We start from the raw sequence: 8,620 nt of genomic DNA, 5'->3' as shown, positions 1-8,620 counted from the left end.
CCAATGTCCCATCTGAAATTTTCAGTTGTTTTTAGTATTTTCATACTAATAACAGTGCTTCAGTGAATATTCCTGGCACTCAATCTTTGTGCTTATCTAGGACTAGCTTCTTAGTACTGCAACAGTGAATAAGCAAAACCTAAAGGCTTTTCAAGATATTGCTTTTGAGAAAGGCAGACTATGAAAAAGTTTCCTTTCCTGCATACATTTTGCCTTGGATATTAAAAAACAAAAACTCTTTAAACACTTTTCCCCCCTAATTTTTTAGGTGGAAAAGTGTATCTCAATTTATGCTAATTTGGTTAATGATGAGAATGAAAACTGTTTTCACATATTAGCCATTTATCTTCCTAACCTTCGTACCACTCTCCCTCTTGTACTAACTTCCTTCTTTCCTCCCTCGCTTTTACTTGTTCCTTTTTTTCTTCCTTCCTTCCTCCTAATGGCAGGTTCATGCTCATGGCAGACGCTGTAATTGGGCTTTCCCGATGTCCATTCTCCTCTTCTCTTTTAGTGAAACAACTTCATTTTAATTCAGGGCTGTCATCTGCTAAGTTGAATTACAACGGTAACAGCAACAACTGTATTTCTCAGCTTACCTTGCAGCTAGATTTGGCATATGTGGCAGCAGTTCTGGCTAATGAGACATATGGAACCTCTGGAAAGGACTTTGGGGAAAGCCCTCTAAAATGGAATAGATAAACCAGCTTGTTTGTTCTGGCTTTGGGCAGTGGCCTTCCTTTGCCTCCTGCCTGACATAGACTGCATTGCTGCAGGCCTTTCCACTGTGAGGTGAGGGGGTGAGCCACCCTGTAGTGAAATTACACCTGACAGCTTACCTCCAGATTTATTCTACATGAAAACAATAAAACTTCCATTTGCTTAAGCTATTCTAAGTTAGGTGCTTATTAGTGCCACTGATAAAATGTTTTCTGCCCATATTTAATTGTAAAGAAAAAAAATATATATGAAGAATGTATATGTACTTTTAATTCTTACCTGAGGATATGTTTTTATTGATTTTTTAGAGAGAGGAGAGAGAGAGAGAGAGAAACATCAATGTGAGAAACATTGATCCGTTATCCTGACCGGGACTGAGCCCTCAACCTAAGTATGTGCCCTGACCAGGAATCAAACCTGCAACCTTTTTGGTGTATGGGATGACACTCGAACCAACTGAACCATGAGGCCAGGGCTGAAGACTATAATTTGATTATTGATCTAAAAGAGCGCTTTAGACACAAAGTGTATGAACACCTTATTTTATGAGTATTGCCATCATTTCTTCTTACCTTTTTCTGTGTGGTCTATTTCCATATTAAAAAGTTTAAGTATTAAATTTATCAGTCTTTTGTGGTTTTTGTCTAGTGTCTCATTTGGAAAACCTTCTCCAGTACATGGTTATTCACTTACATTTTCACTTAAAACTTGGTTTCATTTTTTTTTTTACATTGAAAAACTAGGATGACATAGCTACTGTTTTCCCCTTCCCGGCTCATGGCACACATTGCTAATTAATTCTGACGCTCATTCTTAGTGAGCTGCCAAGTAGGCTGCAAATCCTTTTTAACACCATCTTCCAGACCTCTACTACCAAGCAATAAAGTTTCATGTAGCATAAAAGTAATTTCCCATCCTTGATTTACAGTATTTCAAAAAATTTTATTCCTACAAGACACCTTACATACTTTCTTGGACAAGATGGAGCATAAATAAATATATAGGTAGACTGATCTACTGGTACCTTTAATAATATTAGTCAAGCATCATTGAGGTCAGACAACCTGCTATTAATATTTATAGACTAGATAAGAAGCTGAGAAGAGCCTTTTTTTGTAATTATGTAGCTTCCAATCTAAAATGAAAGTCAGTATAATTCAAATGATGATATCCCTCAAGTGACAAAATCACTGACCTATCTAACTGAATAAACAATTATTTAGACAGACACATGTTTTCTTTTGGCCTCTTACTTCCACAATATAGGCTAGTGTTGGGGTATTCTGAATGTTGGTGGAGGAGTCTGGGTCGCTGGCATATTCTGAACCATGCCATTTTAATGGCAGGACTTATGGGGAGATGAGCATCTTCGCACAATAGCTCAGAAATAGGAAGTAGTAATTAACAAGTTAATAAGTACAAATCTTTAGGAATCAAAAGGTTCTTCAGCAAGATTTGAGGAACTAGAAGTAAGTGGAGCATCAGTGGCCCCTAAAAATAAGTTATTGGGAACATGGACTTTAGGAGTTACGGAGATTTGTCTTTGACCTTAAACTTGGCCCATTCCTTTATTCTCCCTTTTGTAACCTGCCCACCTCTTACTTAACATACAACAGGCTGATAACTATTATGCTTTTCTGTTTTACTCTCTCCTCGGAATGCAAAGGGGCACTGCAGTTATAGATGCCCATCAAATTTAAAGGAAATACTTTTTAAAATATGCATTCTATAGTTACTTTAAGGTTTAATGTATATTATTGGGCCCTGCAAGGAAATGCCTAGACAACCTCTAAAAGCTTCCCTTTAGCTAGTGTCTGCCACGGTGCTGCTGACTGAAGATGAGTGGCTGGCTGCTCTGATGTTATCGATGGTGATACCACCGCATAAAGTAGGAAGAAATAAATGGGACTGGGCTTCATTGGTTTAATCTCTAGAAGAATCACGGAGCTAAGAAGAGAGGTTGTGGGAGGGGATCAATAGTTGACAAATGAAAAGAGTCTCAGTCAGTTGGAAAGGGCATTTATTTTCCCATGACGTAGAGGAATAAATCATTGTGGAATCCCACAACTCGGAGTTGTCTTTTGCAAAATAACAGTCTCTGGTGTGTGTGTGTGTGTGTGTGCGTGCGCGCGCGCGCCTTTAAAACTTTTGAATGCTATAGCACAAATTTTCTTGCTACATTGTAAACTCAGGAAAATAGAAATATAACTATATAAGTTGATTCTGGAAGAAAAGCAAATCTATCATCATCGCCATTGTCCTGATCAAGTATTTAGGTAACATGTAAATTATGTGGAACAATGCTAGGTCCCATGGAACGCATAATAAAATGTGATTCCTGTTCCTGTCAAGTGTTTTGCCTTCAATAAAGTAGCTTATTGCCTACTAGCAACATATGGTCTCTATGTTCTTTTCTATTGAGAGATTTATCTCAAATCATTATGTTTCTCTCACTAATTCTTTGTGTGAGTCAAATTTATCTTCACTTTGGGTTGCATGTACATAAAATAAATTTATTTGAACCATATTTTGGGGGGTCATTCCACATCTGCCCTTCATACTCTCCATCCATTCACCGTATGCCGGCTCGTGGCTGGTGTCTGCCACTGTGTTGCTCTATGCTCTGTGAGGCTGAGCTCTGTGGACTCCTTTTCTTGGACCATCTTGTTGATTGACTTCTGACTGAGTTTGGCAATGGGAGGTGCCATCAGATGTGAATGAGGGCGAGAGAAGAGAGATCCGGACATTAATTTCTTTCCTCTGCTCTTCTTTGGGCAGCAGCTATATTCCCTCAATGACAGCTCCCCCTAGACCAGGGGCTCTCAGTATACTATTCCTCCCTTTACTTCTTAAGCCTAAGGTGGTAATGGCTTCCAGCTGTTGCTCATTTGTGGGTGCCTCACTGTATTTGTCAGTTTTTATTGTGGCAACAAACAACTGCAAATTTTCAGTAGCTCAAAGCAACAGATGTTTGTTTTCTGCTCATACATGAGGGCTATGGGTCACCTGTGGCTCACATTCCAAGTGTCCTCTCCTTCCTGATGCCAAGCTGGAACAATATGAAGTTTTCATGACAGAGGGCAGAAACTCAAGAAAGCCCAACCGGAATTCCACAATTGTATGCAGAGCCTCTGCTTAGAGAGGGCAAAGGTCAAGTCTATTCAGCCCTATGTGGCCACAGCATGTAACATGGCCAAACCTAAAGTCGAACAAGTGAGGACCTGGACTTCTCCCACGGGATCTCAGACGATCTGGGTGACCTATGTTTTTGCTAGGATGGTATCACATCCATAGCAGACATCAATAAGTATTAGCTCCCTTTCCCTATAAAGACGCGTTCACTTCTACAATATTATGACTTGAGTTGTTCTTTCAGTGAAAGTGGAGTGGAATTATGACAATGATAGGTCTCATTTGCTACATAGGTGCCATAGGGGTCCTGAGAGTGAGTTGACTTCCCAGAATCTACTGGGAGCAGAATCTGAGCTTAATCCTCTCCATTAAGATTTTTAATTTCTGCTTTGACTCACCAAATTCTGCAAAATTGTTTTATGTTGCTTGAAACAATTCTTGTCAGAGAGTAAATGACAAAAAGAGAAGGTGAAGGGTGTCCCATTACTCACACAATCCTGTGTGTCTTCCATTTGTGAGCTTCTATTGAGCCACACTCTATTTCTCATGTAATTTGCTTAGGAAATGTTCTTAGCACCTTTTAATTGCAGTCAATTTTTTTATACATAAGATATAATGGTATATTTATTATATTTACCTTACTGTAATAATTTCAACTATATGAAAAAATACATATGTGAATCTATATACACATATCCATATACAGGGATAGAGATGAGAAGAATAATATAAGAATAAATATATTTAATTTATTAGTGATGGGGCTAACATGGGTAATATTTTTAAATTTTTGACATTAGAAAGTGATTTATTAAATTTAAAAAGGAAACAACAACCAATTAATGCATGGTAATGTTGTAACTAACCAGATACACAAATGGGAGCATCCTGGAAAACTGAAGAAAACATTTTTAGTCATTTAAACCACTTCAAAATATATTAATTTATCTATGTAGGATACATAAGAAAGTTGCCCTATGTTTTTCCTCTGGAGAGGGAATCAAAGCGACTATAGAAAAGTGGTACGAGGGCGGTCTTCCTTGTTGGTACCTTTGGAAACATGATCCATTTGAGACTGTTACTAACAAAAATAAAGATAGAAAAGAAACATATGCTTCTTCCCTGTCTTTGCAGGTTAAGTAGAATTAGCACAATTCTGAAATTGCTGTTTTATTACCTTTTAAGAATTCTCCACTTCTATTTTACATGGGTCATTTGCAAAACGTATGTTTTTAAGTAAGTTACTCTCTGTGATACTTTTTAATGTAACTTACCATCGTGTATATGTTGCTTAAAAGGCAATAGCTTTTCTGGGTATTGTGGGGCATTCAAAAAGGTATAATATGTGATCTCAAGCTTTGGTAAACTTCTTTTTTTGGGGGCGGGGGGGGATGTTAGAACACATGGAGAAGTATAAAAATGAGGCAAATTCACAGTTGTGCATATGATATTATTACTGCAATGCTTAGCATTGACTGAAAGGAACAATTCAAATAGATGGAGATGAGCGTGGGCTAAAACATCGATAGGGAAGACTTAATGCAACATTTGTGTTAGGAAGGTCACACTGAGGTGCAGTATAATAAACCCATCTTAGTAATCCAGTGACTGAGAGGATATAGCGTTTGTTTATTTCTCACGTGGCAGACCAAAGCAGGCTTTGGGTTAGCAGCACGGCTCTCTTCCATGGTCGGAAAGACACTCAGGTGGGCATTTGCGTTGCCTCCTTCACTGTGCAGCATCTCAGGTCCCTCGGGGCATCTCTCTGAGACAGCCACAGGGGAAGAGCTCAGAGAAGCATGAGGGCACTTCATATGGGTCTGTAAATATGAGTCCAGGAGGCATACAGAGCGTCTCCTCTCAGATTCCATTTACCACAGCAAAGCAACAAGACTGCATGAGACAAGGGCATGCGATCTAGTTAGCCGGCCATGTAATTGACCTTTCTATTGCAATGGGAGAAGGAGGAGGGTCCATTCTGATGGACAGCTGACAGTCTCTATCACAAATATGGAACATCAGTGACTTGGAAGAAGAGGAGAAAGAAGGACTTTACCCAGGCAGAAAGAACAATAAGAATCACCCGGCTGTTAAATCTCATCAGGTCTCTTTTATGTGATAAACAAAACTTATTCTAGATGTTTTCTAAAATTGTTTTCAGCTTTCAAGTTTCTGTGCTTCTGGGAGCTAGCATTCAACGGGCATTGTGTTCAGCCGGAGCAATGCATTTACTTTGAAAATGGTGCAAGATAGCGTTTACATTACATGGGTAGATTGGGGTCTTGAATAGTCACTACATTGCACTGGAAATTTTTTAAATATCAAGTGACAGATGCTGAACATAGCATATACTTTGCTAGGTGCTATGGAGGACACGAAGAAGTTAATGCAATTTTTTTGGATAATAGATTTCATACTACTTGTGGGGAGCTGAGTTAGATAAAAAAAAAAAGGAGGAGATTGAAAATGAAGGATGGGATATGTTCCCAGGGTTCCAGACTTCACAGCATGGCATGGGAGATAGAGGTGAATATGAAATTACCCTCGAATGTCATCTACAGGATTTTTATGAAGAAACCAGTCTCTAACATGAGCTTGTTTCCCTGTGATTTGTCTCCTACAATTGAAAATATTAAATTTCCATTCTTTGGAAGTTCTGATTAATTATCTTGGGGTTAACTATAGTTTTACTGCAAGTAAAAGTGCATAACTCCATCTCTATTTTATAGACTGATTAATTTAAAATTCTTTATGTGGTAGAATCGGACCTTTAGGAAATTAAGACATTCCACACAATTTACCTATTTCTTTGAAAATACATTATCAGGTGTTAAAATCACTTAAAAATTCTGTCAAATGTAGTATTCAATGTAGCTACTGGAAATTCTTAGTGAGATATACCTGTAATACTCAGGATTCTTATCTTTCAATATAATGGCTCTAACCTGACTTTATTTTTCCTTAGTTTTAGATTTTAAAAATTTTGTGTTTTGCCGAAACCGGTTTGGCTCAGTGGATAGAGTGTCGGCCTGCGGACTGAAAGGTCCCAGGTTCGATTCCGGTCAAGGGCATGTACCTGGGTTGCAGGCACATCCCCAGTGGGAGATGTGCAGGAGGCAGCTGATTGATGTTTCTCTCTCATCGATGTTTCTAACTCTCTATCTCTCTCCCTTCCTCTCTGTAAAAAAAAATCAATAAAAAATTAAAAAAAAAATTTTGTGTTTTTAAAGAAGTTATGATTCTGAAGGTTTTAGAGAGAGAGCATCTCGAGCCATTTTCATGTTTAGTTTTGGCATCTGGATCATGTCTTGATATAAGCTCACTGCAATTATTTTTGTTTTGTCTTGAATATCTGCCTTAACTTAGCTTTCTTGTGTAACGTACAACCTGGGACTAGGAGTCGAGGCACCTGCATTTCAGTTGGGTTTGTCACTTACTGCTGGGCGTGTCCTTGACTCTGATGGGGCCTCAGTTTCACTTGCCTGACAAAGGAGAGGGTTGAACTAAGAGGCAGTGCAGGCCACACTCTCTGCAATCTTACTCTTCCAAGTGTGATTACTTTTTCCATTTGGTTAACAATTATTTAGTTTAATTTTTTGTTTCTACTTTTAATTTTTCAAAACATTTTTTTAATCCTCACCTGAGGGTATTTTACTCCATTGATTTTTAGAGACAGTGGAAGGGATGAAGGAAGGGGAGAAAGAGGGAGAGAGAAACATTGATGTGAGAGAGATACATCAATTGGTTGCCTCCTGAACCTACCTTGACCAGGAGGGCCAGAGATCTAACCTGCATCCCAGGTACTTGCCCTTGACTGGGTATGGAACCCACAATCCTTTGGCTCTAACCATTTAGCATACCAGCCAGGGTTAATTTTTGTTTTTAAAAGTATCCATTCCTTTAACTTTTTTAAAACAAAGTATTGTCAGAAGTTCATTTGAATCACATACCCTAGGGTGCTTATTTACTATGAAGATTCTTAATTCCTATAGCACTTATACTAACTCAGACTTTCTAGGGAAGTTCTCGGTTTTTAATGTTTATGCAAATCTCACTAGAATTTTGGAGTTAAAATGAAAACTCCAATTAAAATTGGAGTTAAAATGAAAACTCCAATTCAGTGTCTGGGCTGAGACCTGAGAGTCTACATTTGTAACAAGCTTACAGCTCATACTGCTGATCTGCCGAGCACACTTTGCAAAGCCATAATAGCAGGTCCAACCCAGCAGAACCTCATCTTTAATGCAGACAGATTTAGCTCAATGTGAAATGTTTAAAATGTAGCAAGCGTGCCTAAATGTAGCATGCAGCGTCTGGGTCATATAAAGGAAAGAAGAGAAGTGTTTTACAATAAAAATGAAGGACTTGAATGCCATATATATTAAGTGCTCTTAGGAGTGGCCCTATCAGAGAGCCACACTCCTTGCTGATGTTACTTTAGATCATGAGAATGTGTTGAAATGCCAAGTACCACGAAGTAAGGAAGTGCTTCTTCTTTACTGACTGCAGCCAGCCTGCTGTCCACAGGATCTTTCTCTCATTTCCCTTCTACAGGTTTGACAGTGTGTGTGGCTGGTGTGACCACATTGGACTCAGTCATGGAAACATGGCCTCTTTTCTCCTTCTGTGTGGTGATGAGTAGAGAGACTATTTCTGCTGAGGGGTGAAAGGTCTTCAAACTAGTTTGCTCTCTAGTAAAGCAGGTCTGGAGAGCCCCTGAGAATATCTTGCCTGGCGTCACCCTGAGGATTAAATTTCTACTCGTGTT

The sequence above is a fragment of the Myotis yumanensis genome, unplaced genomic scaffold (assembly GCF_028538775.1).
Source record: "Myotis yumanensis isolate MYYU_CA2020_CCGP unplaced genomic scaffold, mMyoYum1.0.hap1 SCAF_8, whole genome shotgun sequence".
In the NCBI taxonomy this organism is placed as follows: Eukaryota; Metazoa; Chordata; class Mammalia; order Chiroptera; family Vespertilionidae; genus Myotis; species Myotis yumanensis.
This window is presented reverse-complemented; position numbering follows the sequence as displayed.